Raw genomic sequence first — 19771 nt, forward strand, 5'->3', positions numbered from 1 at the left:
ATATAATGTGAGGGGTGGGCTCACTTATGGGATATACTGTATATATAATGTGAGGGGTGGACTCACTTATGGGATATACTGTATATAATGTGAGGGGTGGACTCACTTATGGGAGATACTGTATATATAATGTGAGGGGTGGAATCACTTATGGGAGATACTGTATATATAATGTGAAGGGTGGATTCACTTATGGGAGATACTGTATATAATGTGAGGGGTGGGGTCACTTATGGGAGATACTGTATATAATGTGAGGGGTGGACTCACTTATGGGAGATACTGTATATATAATGTGAGGGGTGGACTCACTTATGGGAGATACTGTATATATAATGTAAGGGGTGGAGTCACTTATGGGAGATACTGTATATATAATGTGAGGGGTGGAGTCACTTATGGGAGATACTGTATATAATGTGAGGGGTGGGGTCACTTATGGGAGATACTGTATATATAATGTGAGGGGTGGACTCACTTATGGGAGATACTGTATATAATGTGAGGGGTGGACTCACTTATGGGAGATACTGTATATATAATGTGAGGGGTGGAGTCACTTATGGGAGATACTGTGTATATATAATGTGAGGGGTGGAGTCACTTATGGGAGATACTGTATATAATGTGAGGGGTGGGGTCACTTATGGGAGATACTGTATATATAATGTGAGGGGTGGACTCACTTATAGGAGATACTGTATATATAATGTGAGGGGTGGACTCACTTATGGGAGATACTGTATATATAATGTGAGGGGTGGAGTCACTTATGGGAGATACTGTATATATAATGTGAGGGGTGGACTCACTTATGGGAGATACTGTATATAATGTGAGGGGAGGACTCACTTATGGGAGATACTGTATATAATGTGAGGGGTGGACTCACTTATGGGAGATACTGTATATATAATGTGAGGGGTGGACTCACTTATGGGAGATACTGTATATAATGTGAGGGGTGGAGTCACTTATGGGAGATACTGTATATAATGTGAGGGGTGGAGTCACTTATGGGAGATACTGTATATATAATGTGAGGGGTGGACTCACTTATGGGAGATACTGTATATATAATGTGAGGGGTGGGGTCACTTATGGGAGATACTGTATATATAATGTGAGGGGTGGACTCACTTATGGGAGATACTGTATATAATGTAAGGGGTGGACTCACTTATGGGAGATACTGTATATATAATGTGAGGGGTGGGGTCACTTATGGGAGATACTGTATATATAATGTGAGGGGTGGAGTCACTTATGGGAGATACTGTATATAATGTGAGGGGTGGGCTCACTTATGGGATATACTGTATATATAATGTGAGGGGTGGACTCACTTATGGGATATACTGTATATAATGTGAGGGGTGGACTCACTTATGGGAGATACTGTATATATAATGTGAGGGGTGGAATCACTTATGGGAGATACTGTATATATAATGTGAGGGGTGGATTCACTTATGGGAGATACTGTATATAATGTGAGGGGTGGGGTCACTTATGGGAGATACTGTATATAATGTGAGGGGTGGACTCACTTATGGGAGATACTGTATATATAATGTGAGGGGTGGACTCACTTATGGGAGATACTGTATATATAATGTAAGGGGTGGAGTCACTTATGGGAGATACTGTATATATAATGTGAGGGGTGGGGTCACTTATGGGAGATACTGTATATATAATGTGAGGGGTGGGGTCACTTATGGGAGATACTGTATATATAATGTGAGGGGTGGACTCACTTATGGGAGATACTGTATATAATGTGAGGGGTGGACTCACTTATGGGAGATACTGTATATTTAATGTGAGGGGTGGAGTCACTTATGGGAGATACTGTGTATATATAATGTGAGGGGTGGAGTCACTTATGGGAGATACTGTATATAATGTGAGGGGTGGGGTCACTTATGGGAGATACTGTATATATAATGTGAGGGGTGGACTCACTTATAGGAGATACTGTATATATAATGTGAGGGGTGGACTCACTTATGGGAGATACTGTATATAATGTGAGGGGAGGACTCACTTATGGGAGATACTGTATATAATGTGAGGGGTGGACTCACTTATGGGAGATACTGTATATATAATGTGAGGGGTGGACTCACTTATGGGAGATACTGTATATAATGTGAGGGGTGGAGTCACTTATGGGAGATACTGTATATAATGTGAGGGGTGGAGTCACTTATGGGAGATACTGTATATAATGTGAGGGGTGGAGTCACTTATGGGAGATACTGTATATAATGTGAGGGGTGGAGTCACTTATGGGAGATACTGTATATAATGTGAGGGGTGGAGTCACTTATGGGAGATACTGTATATATAATGTGAGGGGTGGAGTCACTTATGGGAGATACTGTATATATAATGTGAGGGGTGGAGTCACTTATGGGAGATACTGTATATATAATGTGAGGGGTGGACTCACTTATGGGAGATACTGTATATAATGTGAGGGGTGGACTCACTTATGGGAGATACTGTATATATAATGTGAGGGGTGGACTCACTTATGGGAGATACTGTATATATAATGTGAGGGGTGGGGTCACTTATGGGAGATACTGTATATATAATGTGAGGGGTGGACTCACTTATGGGAGATACTGTATATAATGTGAGGGGTGGACTCACTTATGGGAGATACTGTATATATAATGTGAGGGGTGGACTCACTTATGGGAGTTACTGTATATAATGTGAGGGGTGGAGTCACTTATGGGAGATACTGTATATAATGTGAGGGGTGGAGTCACTTATGGGAGATACTGTATATAATGTGAGGGGTGGAGTCACTTATGGGAGATACTGTATATAATGTGAGGGGTGGACTCACTTATGGGAGATACTGTATATAATGTGAGGGGTGGAGTCACTTATGGGATATACTGTATATATAATGTGAGGGGTGGAGTCACTTATGGGAGATACTGTATATATAATGTGAGGGGTGGAGTCACTTATGGGAGATACTGTATATATAATGTGAGGGGTGGAGTCACTTATGGGAGATACTGTATATATAATGTGAGGGGTGGACTCACTTATGGGAGATACTGTATATAATGTGAGGGGTGGACTCACTTATGGGAGATACTGTATATATAATGTGAGGGGTGGACTCACTTATGGGAGATACTGTATATATAATGTGAGGGGTGGACTCACTTATGGGAGATACTGTATATATAATGTAAGGGGTGGACTCACTTATGGGAGATACTGTATATATAATGTGAGGGGTGGAGTCACTTATAGGAGATACTGTATATAATGTGAGGGGTGGACTCACTTATGGGAGATACTGTATATATAATGTAAGGGGTGGACTCACTTATGGGAGATACTGTATATATAATGTGAGGGGTGGAGTCACTTATAGGAGATACTGTATATAATGTGAGGTGTGGACTCACTTATGGGAGATACTGTATATATAATGTGAAGGGTGGACTCACTTATGGGAAATACTGTATATATAATGTGAGGGGTGGACTCACTTATGGGATATACTGTATATATAATGTGAGGGGTGGACTAACTTATGGGATATACTGTATATATAATGTGAGGGGTGGACTAACTTATGGGAGATACTGTATATATAATGTGAGGGGTGGAATCACTTATGGGAGATACTGTATATATAATGTGAGGGGTGGACTCACTTATGGGATATACTGTATATATAATGTGAGGGGTGGAATCACTTATGGGAGATACTGTATATATAATGTGAGGGGTGGAGTCACTTCTGGGAGATACTGTATATATAATGTGAGGGGTGGGGTCACTTCTGGGAGATACTGTATATATAATGTGAGGGGTGGGGTCACTTATGGGAGATACTGTATATATAATGTGAGGGGTGGAGTCACTTATGGGAGATACTGTATATAATGTGAGGGGTGGAGTCACTTATGGGAGATACTGTATATATAATGTGAGGGGTGGAGTCACTTATGGGAAATACTGGATATAATGTGAGGGGTGGACACACTTATGGGAGATACTGTATATATAATGTGAGGGGTGGGGTCACTTATGGGAGATACTGTATATATAATGTGAGGGGTGGGGTCACTTATGGGAGATACTGTATATATAATGTGAGGGGTGGACTCACTTATGGGAGATACTGTATATAATGTGAGGGGTGAACTCACTTATGGGAGATACTGTATATATAATGTGAGGGGTGGGGTCACTTATGGGAGATACTGTATATATAATGTGAGGGGTGGAGTCACTTATGGGAGATACTGTATATAATGTGAGGGGTGGGCTCACTTATGGGATATACTGTATATATAATGTGAGGGGTGGACTCACTTATGGGAGATACTGTATATATAATTTGAGGGGTGGAATCACTTATGGGAGATACTGTATATATAATGTGAGGGGTGGATTCACTTATGGGAGATACTGTATATAATGTGAGGGGTGGGGTCACTTATGGGAGATACTGTATATAATGTGAGGGGTGGACTCACTTATGGGAGATACTGTATATATAATGTGAGGGGTGGACTCACTTATGGGAGATACTGTATATATAATGTAAGGGGTGGAGTCACTTATGGGAGATACTGTATATATAATGTGAGGGGTGGAGTCACTTATGGGAAATACTGGATATAATGTGAGGGGTGGACACACTTATGGGAGATACTGTATATATAATGTGAGGGGTGGACTCACTTATGGGAGATACTGTATATATAATGTGAGGGGTGGGGTCACTTATGGGAGATACTGTATATATAATGTGAGGGGTGGACTCACTTATGGGAGATACTGTATATAATGTGAGGGGTGGACTCACTTATGGGAGATACTGTATATATAATGTGAGGGGTGGACTCACTTATGGGAGATACTGTATATATAATGTGAGGGGTGGACTCACTTATGGGAGATACTGTATATATAATGTGAGGTGTGGACTCACTTATGGGAGATACTGTATATATAATGTGAGGGGTGGAGTCACTTATGGGAGATACTGTATATATAATGTGAGGGGTGGACTCACTTATGGGAGATACTGTATATATAATGTGAGGGGTGGACTCACTTATGGGATATACTGTATATAATGTGAGGGGTGGACTCACTTATGGGAGATACTGTATATATAATGTGAGGGGTGGACTCACTTATGGGAGATACTGTATATATAATGTGAGGGGTGGAGTCACTTATGGGATATACTGTATATATAATGTGAGGGGTGGACTCACTTATGGGAGATACTGTATATATAATGTGAGGGGTGGAGTCACTTATGGGATATACTGTATATATAATGTGAGGGGTGGAGTCACTTATGGGAGATACTGTATATATAATGTGAGGGGTGGAGTCACTTATGGGATATACTGTATATATAATGTGAGGGGTGGACTCACTTATGGGAGATACTGTATATATAATGTGAGGGGTGGACTCACTTATGGGAGATACTGTATATATAATGTGAGGGCTGGACTCACTTATGGGAGATACTGTATATAATGTGAGGGGTGGACTCACTTATGGGAGATACTGTATATAATGTGAGGGGTGGACTCACTTATGGGAGATACTGTATATATAATGTGAGGGGTGGACTCACTTATGGGAGATACTGTATATAATGTGAGGAGTGGACTCACTTATGGGAGATACTGTATATATAATGTGAGGGGTGGACTCACTTATGGGAGATACTGTATATAATGTGAGGGGTGGACTCACTTATGGGAGATACTGTATATATAATGTGAGGGGTGGGCTCACTTATGGGATATACTGTATATATAATGTGAGGGGTGGAGTCACTTATGGGAGATACTGTATATATAATGTGAGGGGTGGACTCACTTATGGGAGATACTGTATATAATGTGAGGGGTGGACTCACTTATGGGAGATACTGTATATATAATGTGAGGGGTGGACTCACTTATGGGAGATACTGTATATATAATGTGAGGGGTGGACTCACTTATGGGATATACTGTATATATAATGTGAGGGGTGGACTCACTTATGGGAGATACTGTATATATAATGTGAGGGGTGGAGTCACTTATGGGAGATACTGTATATAATGTGAGGGGTGGACTCACTTATGGGAGATACTGTATATATAATGTGAGGGGTGGACTCACTTATGGGAGATACTGTATATATAATGTGAGGGGTGGACTCACTTATGGGAGATACTGTATATATAATGTGAGGGGTGGAGTCACTTATAGGAGATACTGTATATAATGTGAGGGGTGGAGTCACTTATGGGAGATACTGTATATATAATGTGAGGGGTGGACTCACTTATGGGATATACTGTATATATAATGTGGAGGGTGGACTCACTTATGGGAGATACTGTATATATAATGTGAAGGGTGGACTCACTTATGGGAGATACTGTATATATAATGTGAGGGGTGGACTCACTTATGGGAGATACTGTATATATAATGTGAGGGGTGGACTCACTTATGGGATATACTGTATATATAATGTGAGGGGTGGACTCACTTATGGGAGATACTGTATATATAATGTGAGGGGTGGAGTCACTTATGGGATATACTGTATATATAATGTGAGGGGTGGAGTCACTTATGGGAGATACTGTATATATAATGTGAGGGGTGGAGTCACTTATGGGATATACTGTATATATAATGTGAGGGGTGGAGTCACTTATGGGAGATACTGTATATATAATGTGAGGGGTGGAGTCACTTATGGGAGATACTGTATATATAATGTGAGGGGTGGACTCACTTATGGGAGATACTGTATATATAATATGAGGGGTGGAGTCACTTATGGGATATACTGTATATATAATGTGAGGGGTGGAGTCACTTATGGGATATACTGTATATATAATGTGAGGGGTGGAGTCACTTATGGGAGATACTGTATATATAATGTGAGGGGTGGAGTCACTTATGGGAGATACTGTATATATAATGTGAGGGGTGGACTCACTTATGGGATATACTGTATATATAATGTGAGGGGTGGACTCACTTATGGGATATACTGTATATAATGTGAGGGGTGGACTCACTTATGGGATATACTGTATATAATGTGAGGGCTGGAATCACTTATGGGAGATACTGTATATAATGTGAGGGGTGGAGTCACTTATGGGATATACTGTATATATAATGTGAGGGGTGGAGTCACTTATGGGAGATACTGTATATAATGTGAGGGGTGGAGTCACTTATGGCAGATTTTATATACATATATATCTATCCATAGAGCTATAATACATACATATATTTTTATTTTATTTTTTATTCTGAATTCAACACACGCATTTCTATACCTCTATAACACATCATTCGTCAACTTTATTAAGAGTAAAACAGAGGCCCATAGACATCTATAGGAATTGTATTACAGGTCAGTGCAACATGGATCCATAATATAGTCACGTGTGTTTTCTTTTTAAGGATATTATCCTATAAAGGAATTTAAAGAGAACCTGCCATTTAAAAAAAAAAAAAAAAAACTTGTCACAGAGCCATGTCATAAGTTTTTATCAGTCAGGGGTCTTAGTGCTGATTTTCTGTGATTTTCGCCAGCTTCTCTTTAGGAGCCTATTTGACTAACAATGGGGCCATCCAAAGAAGCTTCTCCCGCTCATTCTCCTGATCGGTAGGGGTCTCAGCACTGATCTCCACTTATCAAAACATTTGACATGTCTCTGACATGTCAAAAGTTTTCTAAATGACAGTGATCTTAGCATAACTACCTTTTTAAATCCAACTTTAGCTGTCATGTTCTGGGTGCTGCCTTTAAAGGGGTACTCCGCCCCTAGACATCTTATCCCCTATCCAAAGGATAGGGGATAAGATGTCAGATTGCCAGGGTCCTGCAAACTCGCTCTGTGCATAATGACGGGCAATACAGGGGCCGGAGCATCATTATGTCACGTCTCCGCCCCCTCGTGACATCACGCCCCGCCCCCTCAATACAAGTCTATGGGAGGGGGTGTGACGGCCATCACACCCCCTCCCATAGACTTGCATTAAGGGGGTGGGCCGTGACGTCACGAGGAGGCGGTGCCGTGACATAATGATGCTCCGGCACCTGTATCGCCGGTCATTACGCACAGAGCGAGTTTGCTCTGTGCAGTAATGATAGTGGGGTGCTGCTGCCAAGATCCCGGGGGTCCCCAGTAGCGGGACCCCTGCGATCTGACATCATATCCCCTATCCTTTGGATAGGGGATAAGATGTCTAGGGGCGGAGTACGCCACAGGAAAACACTTTCTTTTAAATCAGCTGGTGCCAGAAAGTTAAACAGATTTGTAAATCACTTCTATTAAAAAATCCCAATCTTTCCAGTACTTATCAGCTGCTGTATACTACAGAGGAAGTACTTTTCTTTTTGAATTGTCTTTTCTGTCTGACCACAGTGCTCTCTGCTGACACATATGTTCATGTTAGGAACTGTACAGAGCAGGAGAGGTTTGCTTTGAGGATTTGCTTCTACCCTGGACAGTTCCTAAAATGAACAGGAGGTGTCAGCAGAGAGCACTGTGGTCAGACAGAAAGGAAATTCATGTTATATTTTATTTAGCATCCATAGATGGTCGTACTTAAGATTGTAAATTCTGAAGATAAGCTAATCAGGGTATGGACACACTTAATTTTTCTTACCACATATTTGCATGATTTTGACAGCATAATTTTTTTTGTTTGTTTTTAGTGTCATTTAAATAAGCAATATACAAAGAATCAGTGACATGCCACTTCTATTGATCTGGTATAGACATAGGAAGAAAAAATTAAGTCACTGTTCACAGTGTAATCTTCACTGTGTATTTCAATCAAAAACAAGGATGCCTATTGCATGTGATTTTGATGTGTTTTAGCACGTACCATGCGCAGAAAAGTGCTATAAGTGAACTTGCTCATATACACAGCCATATAAGGGTATGTTCACACTGAGGAATTGTGGCGGAAAACAAGCAGAAGTTTTCTGCCTCAAAATATTGTTACTTTTCCACAAGAACTTACAGAGATTTTGCGCGGAATTTTGCACGGAATTGGCGCGGAATTCAACGTGGAAATGCAGGTTTCATGTGGAGGAGGAGTAACAAGTATTTCTATTCATAAAAAATTCTTTTTTTTTTTTTTCATGCGGAAATTCCGCGCCAATTCCGCGTGGAAATGCTTCTGACTCAAAATAAAAAATAACATTGATCTCTATGGGAGAACGACGCCGATTCCGCCTGAAAGAAAGAACACGTTCTTTCTTCAAGCGGAACAGACTTCCTCGTCAGAATTCTGCTTGAGGAAATTCCTCAGTGTGAACTGAGGGGCAGAAATTCTGTACAGGTCTATGGGGGATTTCACTGCTGAATGATTTGGAGAGGAAAAGCGAGCAGAATTACTCATGGAAATTCCTCTCCAATTCCTCAGTGTGAACATACCCTAACTGTTTCATACAACTATGCCCTATACAACTTCAGAGCAGTAAAGAGGCGCTATAGTGCACCCATTGGCTTCTATAGGACCCTACTGTATGTCTGTAAGGACACAATTCATATTTTTTCTGTACAAATCTAACAGAACAGTTACAAATACTTTCCAGCAGTGTTTTCTAACCTGTAAATCTACAGCTATTGCAAAACTATCACTCCAAGTATTACTCCAAATATACCATGACAGAATGATGAGGGTAGTAGATTCTGAAAAGCTTAAAGGTACTCTGGTGGAAAATATATTTTTTTTTTTAAATCAACTGGTGCCAGAAAGTTAAACAGATTTGTAAATGACTTCTATTAAAAAAATCTTTACCCTTCCAGTACTTATTATCAGCTGTATGCTACAGAGGAAATTCTTTTCTTTTTCAATTTCTTTTCTGTCCACAGTGCTCTCTGCTGACACCTCTGTCCGTTTCAGGAACTGTCCAGAGCAGTATAGGTTTGCAATGGGGATTTTCTCCTGCTCTGGACAATTCCTGATACGGGCATCGGGTGTCAGCAGAGAGCACTATGGACAAGACAACAAAGAAATTCAAAAAGAAAAGATTTTCCTCTGTAGCATACAGCTGCTAAAAAGTACTGGAAGGGAAAAGTTTTTTTTTTTCTTTTTAAAGAAGTCATTTACAAATCTGTTTAACTTTCTGGCACCAGTTGATTTAAAAAAAAAAAAAAAAAAAGGGGGTTTCCACCGGAGTGCCCCTTTTAAAAGGTCCCAGGTTTGAGAACCTTGCTCTATTGGATGCAGTATTTTAGAGCTAAGTGTTCTGCAATATGTGGCCTTACTACAGTGTTCCCCAACCAGGTTTTTAACAGCGTGTCTCCAGCTGTTGCAAAACAGCAAATTTCAGCATGCCTGGACATCCAAAGGCTGTCTGGGCATGTTGGAAGTTGTAGTTTGGCAACAGCTGGAGACACACTGTTTGGAAAACACTGGCATATGCATCTAAGCAGCAAGGATCTGGAAGAAGGGAGAAAGACCTTTATATACGAAAGTAGTAATGATCTGTATATGACAGGTTTTTTCCCCCAAAGTATGTCTCCAACTGTTGCAAAACTACAACTCCCAGCACGCCCGGACAGCCAAAGGCTGTCCGGGCATGCTGGGAGTTGTAGATTTGCAACAGCTGGAGGCACCCTGGTTGGAAAACCATGCTTTACTAGAACAAAATCATTAGTCAGCAAGAGAAAAGATTCCATTCAGAGTCATACACACACTACATATTTGAAGTAGAGGGTTATACATCTTTTATAATACATTTGGTTTACCCTTTAACATTTACCAGTAACTATCATACATTATTTTGCTCTTTATTTCGGCATCGGAATAGTATTACAGCAGCCAAGAGTTCGTATATGACAGAGTCAGGAGCAGAGTCTGGTAAACAGGTTGTAGAAAAGATGATATTTGTAGCGGGCACATGTCTTTCTCCAGGGGGAGTACATGACCACAGAATGTCCCTTTACTACAATTGCTTTAGGTAACACACTATTTATAGCCCGGCAAGAATATCTCAGACCGTCCTGCAATCTAACAACAGTCAGTAGTTTATTACATATATTAAAACTATTAAAATTAAATTATATGACCCAGTTTCTGCAAAGATAGAGAATAATGTCCTATTTACTTCTTCAGAGTGGCAACTGTTCATGATGGAAGCCACATTGGTCTAGGGATCCCTATCATAATGGATCCCAAACCAACAACGCAGTATAGACACCATTCACATAGATTGGAGCCGTAGTTCTTTGAGTGGAGACTAGTGAAGAGATCCCACTTCACTATTTTACTATAGTACACCCTCAGAATTGGCAGCATAATAGAGTCATTTTTATAGCAGCACTGAGCAGTGTAAGCTTTGAATTCAGTGCTGGGGTGTATGCTCACTACTAACTAGAAGCTCATTCAGTCCCTGTGTCACTCTGTTTTCCCCTTTCTTCATTTTCTCAATGTCACCCATGTACACTCCTCTGTCAAACTATACAAAAAGATTATGGATGTCGCTAAAATTAAATATGTTTAATTTCATCACTTAAAAGCCACCAGATAGGAAAAAGTGTAATAACCCAAAAGGTGTAAGAGACAATAAATTATTCAACCAGCATAATTAGGTTACAAGAGAAGCATACGACCACCATAGATTAGGTTGCAGAATATCTCCCTATGGAGCCATTTTATATTCATAAAATATATACACTCCTGATAGATATGCGGTAAATTTATATAAGAAGTACAAGCTATATCAGTGTTAAATATAATGCATGCATTCCAAACGCGTTTCTGTCCGCATGCTAGATAGTAAGCATGGGGACGTCCTCAGGGGAACCTTGTGCTTAAAAGAGAACAGCTCCAAAATAATAGAACCCGAGTACAACTACTCCTAGATAAAATTAGAATTGTTTTCGCCCACAGAAGGCCTTTAAGTGCCTCCTGTGTCCTCTAGTGTGTATAGGACATGACAGTTGATCTACTGGAGTTTGCTTATAACATAAAAGCCTGAACCTCCCATTTCCATCCCCTGTTAAGTATTGGGTCACATTATGTTCTTAAAGCGTCACTGTCCTGTATATAAAATTTCTGACCTGTTGTCCAGACATGTAAAAAGTTTAGATCGCACTGTAAAGTTATCCTCGCTCCCCAGCCGGCTGCTCCACCCAACTCATCCACTGCATAGAAATTAAGTAAATAAGTCAGGTTTGAGTGACTACTAGGGAGTTAAGCCAGCACTTCACCTGGCAGTAACGTGAGATCGCAGCGGGTCTTAAGACCGAGAGCCGGTGCGGGCTAAACTTTTAACACATCTGGGCAACATGTCAAGTTTATTCAGATTACAGTGATGCTTTAAAGCATACCCGTCAGATCCCACAAAAAAAAAATTACAAAAAAAAAAAATTATATGTTACTCAGTACCTTATCCTGACCATGTAATTTTTATGCCTCCATCACCTATGTTTATTATAAAAATACCTCTTTATTAGCTCACAGTGTTGCAAATCCTCTCAGGGGGAAGGGGGTGTGTCCCTCCCTTGTGGTGGTGGGAGGTGATTGGTGCATCTGCTCATGCAGCCTTGTCCATGAGTCATTTCTTGTCCATGACTCATGGACAAACCTGATGCTGCTTAAGGAATGATTAGTGTCCCATTAGATATGGGGACCCCTAGTGGTGGGATTTGCAGGAGTCATTTTCTTTATTAAATAATCAAAATTTTTTAAAAAACCATATTACAAAAGGTCTTTAATTTTCATCTGTATCAACAAAGAAAATGTTTGGTTCTGACAGTGCCCATTAAAATCTCATGTTTGTTAACTACTGACTTGTATCCATTATTAAGAATGTGTTTGGAAACATGCTGAGCTGTGCACATTGGCGAGGATGAAATTCATTATGCCTGTTTGTGGATCGAAAATAGATATGGTGGACTGAACAGACTCCTGGTAGTGCTAAATATCTTTTCACCCAATTATTGCTACTCTAGTTTGGCTGCAACTTATCATTGTCGACTCCAGGACCAGGGAGGTTCAAGTAGTTGGGTTATCTTGTTAAAAATGGGTAAACTTAGATGGGTTATCCAGGAATTGAAAAACAGTGCAAATTTCTTACAAAAAACGTTCCCCGTCTGTTTCCAGGTTGGGTGTGGAATTTCAAATTGGCTCCACCAACTTTAATGGAACCGAGCTGCAGAACCACACCCAACCTAAAGGCAGACAGGGAGCTGTTTTTGAAAGAAATTTACTTTGTTTTTCTATTCCTGGATAACCCCTTTAACAGGATTTAAGCCAGCTCTAAACTGTTCTCATTGAGCAGTTTCCACAGGCACCAGAAAGCTCCTGGCACATACAGATATATGCCAGAATTTACCCGTCATTTTGGCATCTGTTGGGCCAGAAATTTTTTTTTTAGGCTGAGTTAACCAATATAGAGGTATCTAGTAAGCATAATTGTTTTTTAATTTTTTTTTTTTTAAGGAAGCCATTAGAGCAGTGGTCTCAAACTGTGGCCCTCCAGATGTTCCAAAACTTCAACTCCCAGCATGCCAACGGCTGTCTGGGCATGCTGGAAGTTGAAGTTTTGGAACATCTGGAGGACCAATGCATTAGAGGCATACCCCGGGCAATCCTCCCTGATATATACCACTGAAAAATAAGGAGTTATATCTAAAAAGAAGAGATTAGATTTAAGACACTGGAAAAAAAGGAACATGTTAAAGCCACGAAAAAGAGCAAAGCTGTTAAGTCATATCTGGGTTAATGTACAAGTCATTCACTCACTGCATTACTACAGTTAGTATGTAAAGCACAGAAGCCTGAGAATAAGGGTTAAACAGTTAAGTATAAGCCTTCAGCAGTAAAATGTAGAAAGAGCTCACGTAAAACATTTAAAGGCTATCATACCTTTCAACTGCACATGTAAAATACCTTTCGTGCTAAAATAAAGATGGCGGCATGGTCTCTGCAACTCGTGTCCTATGGCACAAGTATTATGGCATTGTGCACAACGTAAAGTACCTATAAACTCGGCTAAGCAAATGTAGGAAATAAGATTTTGTTTTTACTTACTAACTACAAAGAAGATCAATGCGTTCTATAAAGTATTACTAGTGGTTTAAACATAGAGCTGGACCGTCAAAGTAATCCCACCCATCCAGTGAGTAGGTCACATAGATCTCATACCTATTAGTTAAGCAGAACTTGAGGCCACTAGAGGGAATGTGAGATCCCTGCTTTATTTGTAGACATGATTGTTTCTAACTATATACAGTATCGGTGAAGTGAGGTTTCTGTGGTTGCATCGTTTTCTCTGTAAAGTCCCCAAAAATTGGGCATTCTGTCATGTAAACCTTTAGTTTCCTTTGATTAGGATCCAGTGACAAGAATAGATCTCCTGGACCAGAGATACAATGAAGGATCAATTTATTATAGCCCACTGCCCTCTCATTACTGGAGCTTCAGCTATAGGATATCCTGTGGATGTAAAGAATCCTTGCTCCTAAATAGGGCTGAACGATTTAGGGAAAATGTGGGACTGCAACTATAGAGGTAAATATAGTTATTTTCATATGCGATTGCGATACAATAAATGGCGAAATACCTCAACTTCATGTCCAACCCCCTCCCATTTCATTTCTATACCCCGATTTCACATTCTCCCCCATTTCATGTCTATCCCCCCCCATTTCATTCCCCCCTTTCAATTTTATCCCCCTATTTCATGTCCACACCCCCATGTCACATCATCTACATTAAAGTTGTGCAGATCCCGTTCTCCTCCATGCAGTCCAGTGTGTTATAGGACTTACAAGACCTTCATGCTCAGACCTCAATGGCCTGACAGATGACACCACTGTAGCCACCGATTGACTAAGTGGCAAAGGTCCTGGAACCTGCTGGTTGTTGGGAGCACAGAGAAATACGGGGACCGCACAGAGGAAAATGGGATCTGCGGTAGACCCATGGGGGATTGGGGCAAGGGGAGCATCGGGTTTTTTTTATGTTTCCCCCGCACCCCTATTACTACTTAGGACAAACAAGGTGCCTCCAGCTGTTTCAAAACTACAACTCTCAGCATACCCGGACAGCCGAAGGCAGGAGCAGGAGGAACACTGCCAGAGCCCTGCAAAATGATCACGTGACAGACTTGACAGTCTGGAGACGCCATGGAGAACGTTCTGCTACCTGCAACATCCTCCGGCATGACCGGCTTGGCGGTGGGTCAGTAATGGTGTGAGGTGGCATTTCTTTGGGGGCCATACAGGCCTCCATGTGCTTGCCAGAGGTAGTCTGACTGCCATTAGGTACCGAGATGAGATCCTCAGACCCCTTGTGAGACCATATGCTGGTGCGGATGGCCCTGGGTTCCTCCTAATGCAAGACAATGTTAGACCTCATGTGGCTGGAGTGTGTCAGCAGTTCCTGCAAGAGGAAGGTATTGATGCTATGGACTGGCCCGCCTGTTCCCCAGACCTGAATCCAATTGAGCACATCTGGGACATCATGTCTCGCTCCATCCACCACAGACTGTCCAGGAGTTGGCGGATGCTTTAGTCCAGGTCTGGGAGGACATCCCTCAGGAGACCATACGCCACCTCATCAGGAGCATGCCCAGGTGTTGTAGGGAGGTTATACGGGCACGTGGAGGCCACACACACTACTGAGCCTCATTGTGACTTGTTTTAAGGACATTACATAAAGTTGGATCAGCCTGTAGTGTGGTTTTCTGTACTTTGATTTTGAGTGTGACTCCATATCCAGACCTCCATGGATTGATACATTTGATTTCCATTGATAATTTTTGTGTGATTTTGTTGTCAGCACATTCAACTATGTAAAGAAGAAAGTATTTCATACGATTAGTTCATTGATTTAGATCTAGGATGTGTTATCTTAGTGATCCCTTTATTTTTCTGAGCAGTGTAAAAGGGGGCACTCACTGTAGATAGATATGTGGATAAACTACAATATTATAAAGTACAATAATATAAAGAAAATAAAGAATCAAAGTGGCTCTTGTCGAACTAGTCATCAATGAAGACCTGAGCCAGCCAACTGCCATCTATACCCATGGTGACTAAAAAAATAGGATAAATAAAATATGGATTTGTAGCTCAAGGTTACCGCTATTGGAAGTATTCCAATATATATGACCTTGAGCTCCAAATCCATATTTTATTTACAATAATATAAATCCTACATATATGCTAGCTGTTAGCTGATTGCCGTCTTTTTACAGCTTCTCTATAAATATGCATGTTCGCACTGGATATGAGTGCATGTTTATTTCGATAGAGAGAGATGTCTTTTAGATAGTTGTGGCCTAGCTTATCTCGCGCGGAAACAAAAATTTGAGTAATTGGAAATCCAAGAGCTGAGCTTTTGATTGACATTTATCTATGTGTATGGCCAACTGAAGAACAGTGAATATACGCGTCTGCATGAGTATTATCACTGTTGTAACAATACAGCAGTTTACAGGAAAATCATAACAAGGTACACACAACAAGGTACTAATATGATGCAGGGCAGAAAGTAGTTAAAAAGTTAGAAAATGTTTTGTTATAAAATGAAAAAAGAACCCTCCCCCATCTATATTGTCTGGGTTTGGTTTTGCAGCTTATTCTGATATAAGTGAACGGAACTAAACTACAACTCCATTCATAGCGGATTTTAGGGGATATTCGCACACTCCAGATTTGCTAAAATATTTCAGTTGCTGAAAATCTGTTCCATACATCTGACTGTGGTTATTTCTATAGTAGGCAAGTGGAAGGTCACACATTACTGGATGAAAAAACACAGTGTGCAGGAATCTATAACATGTGATCTGCATTGGTTCTAGGGAATAGGTCAGCCACCCAGCAACCTCTAATGCCGGCGACACCTCCTGCAGCTCTAATGGAATTAAAAGTGACCACTGCTGCGCTCTAAAGCGGCATTGATCATGTGGGTAAGCCTGTGCTCCATGGCCTGACCTGTTCCCTAGAACATAACTGTCAGAGATAGATATATACATAGATATATACATAGATATATATATATATATATATATATATATATATATATATATCAGAAGAGTATAGGATAACTCAGCTCACCCTTCCAGCCAGAAGCCTGTCGCACGGCACCGTGTGAAACAACACCAAGGTAGCAATGAAGAAATAGATGGTCCAGCGCAGGATAACGTGCAATAAAAGCCAACATTTATTGTAGATTCAAGCCATAGGATAGCAGGACACAAGGTACCTTGTGTCCTGCTATCCTATGGCTTGAATCTACAATAAATTTTGGCTTTTATTGCACGTTATCCTGCGCTGGACCATCTATTTCTTCATATATATATATATATATATATATATATATATATATATATATATTTAAATTATTATTTTTTTCTTTTAAAGGGGTACTCCGCCCCTAGACATCTTATCGCCTACAGAACGCTGGGTTTCCGCAGCGGGAGACGTGATGTCATGCCACGCCACGCCCCATCCATTCGTGTCTATGGAAGGGGCGTGATAGACTTGAATGGAGGGGACGTGGCATGACGTCCCAGTGTTCTAACAGAGGGACAAATGCGATCAGACATCTTATCCTCTATCCTTTGAATAGGGGATAAGATGACTAGGGGAAGAGTACCCCTTAACAATTAGCCTAATTCACACGACGTAAGGGAGACCAGGATTAGAATGCAAGTTATTTTATTAGTTTTTTTGCTCATCAAATAACTGAATTATATTAACAAAAAGAACAACAGATAATGGCGGAGATTTATCAAAACCCGTGCAGAGATAAAGGTGACCAGTTGCCCATAGCAACCAATCAGAGAAGGGCCAGTTCTCGAAACGTGTTGTCCATTGGAGTAATAAGCAACCATATTTCTTATTTTTACCATAGGGTTCAGACCGTTATTCTGGGTTAATACCAACTATTAGTCTTAGGAGCGTCTGTCTGAAACGTCCATTCCGTTCTTTCCTTTGGCTCCCGGAGATCTGTCTGCTTTACCACCAAGCTTATCTAAAGCAACGGCAGGAAGTCTGGCTGATCCAATGATCCTACTTACACACCAGTAGCCGAGTCAACGCTTATCCCGATGTTGTGCCCACAGTGCAACACTACCAGGTGAGTGATACCTTTCACTACTCGTCCAACACACCTGTTATATTGGGTAATAGCACTTAGAGCGCCTTCTCTTGTTTCTTTTTTTTTTTTTTTTCACGTATTGCACTATATATATTTAGATTTTTTTCTTTCCCTTCTGTAATAATATTACTTGTAACCATAACAGACAGTTGCAATGAACAAGGATACAAGGATGTCACCATCACAGGAAGGAAGCAATCTACAAGCACCATGAGAATTATTCCCATGATGAGTTCTATTCACTCGCAGTGTTACATCAGCCAGTACATTTTGTACTCAAGGGGGCATCATATCCCCAGCATAATATTTTCATAATATTTTCATGCGTAGGTATAAACCATGATATGGTCCAAAAACAACTGCTGCGTTCTTGTTCCAATTGTAATAGCTGAAATGCATCTGAACAGTATCAGAAAGGAAGTAATTTATCTAGTGCAGTGTTTCCTAATCAGGGTGCCCCCAGCTGTTGCAACACTACAACACCTAGCATGCCCGGATAGCCAACGGCTGTCCGGACATGCTGGGAATTGTAGTTTTGCAACAGCTGGAGGCAGCCTGGTTGGGAAACACTGATCTAGTGTGTGCAGTCTTGTACTACAGGGACCCAATTAAAGGGGTGTTCTGCTGCTCAGCGTTTGGAACAAACTGTTCCAAACTCTGGAGCCGGCGCCAGGAGCTATTGACGTCATAGCCCCACCCCCTCATGAAATCACGCCCGCCCTCTCAATGCAAGTTTATGGGAGGGGGTGTGAAGGCTGTCACGCAACCTCCCATAGACTTGCATCGAGGGGGCGGAGCGTGATGTCATGAGAGGGCGGGGCTCCCGGCGCCGGCTCCAGAGTTCGGATTACCCCTTTAAGTAGTAGGCAGCTGGCCCAGAGCATAGAGCCAAATTCTGCTTAAAAGGTCTATATGAGGTGATTGTGATGCCGAGAAAATTGTTGCATAAGAGAAGAGTAAAAAAAATGTATACTGTTATGTTATAGACACAATGCTGCCCTGTGCTGCTGGTACCAGCTTGGCATTAGAGATTTTGAAACTATTGCTGCCCTGTGATGGTACTGGCAGTGGCAAGACATTATAGTCTTTAAATCAATGTTTTTCAAGCAGTGTGCCTCCAGCTGTTGCAAAACTTTCCGGGCTTCCTGGGAGTTGTAGTTTAGTTTTATAGATAAAGGATAATAAGCTGATTGGTGCTGGGACCTCACCAAAAGAAAAATTGCCCCTGACTGAATGGAGTATATATATATATATATATTATATATATATATATATATACACACACACACACACACACACACACAGTGTGTCTCATTTGTTTTGTCCCACATACCTACTGTACTACTATTAGGTATGTATCCTACCTTAAAAACTCCTACATTATGCGTGCGCTCAGTGTTGGATGGGCTGTAAAAAGCTCGCTTTCTAAAAAGTCTGGATATATTTAGTGCAGTAATAACACCACATCATATACATGATACAAAATCAGATCCCTGTGCAGAATATCAACTTTTGAAGGCCGCAGTTGATAGATATGATGCCTCTGTGAATTAGATGTAAAGCCTCTATATCAGGGGTAAGCAATCTTACACTAC

The 19771-nt window shown here is 40.9% G+C and overlaps 1 protein-coding gene across 4 annotated transcripts in view; it reads right to left on the minus strand.

Annotated features, from left to right (window-relative positions):
- WDR37 (WD repeat domain 37) overlaps positions 1–19771 on the minus strand; it is a 219303-nt gene that overhangs the window by 87495 nt on the left and 112037 nt on the right. The window lies entirely within an intron of this gene.

This window comes from Hyla sarda, chromosome 5, assembly GCF_029499605.1.
Source record: "Hyla sarda isolate aHylSar1 chromosome 5, aHylSar1.hap1, whole genome shotgun sequence".
NCBI lineage: Eukaryota > Metazoa > Chordata > Amphibia > Anura > Hylidae > Hyla > Hyla sarda.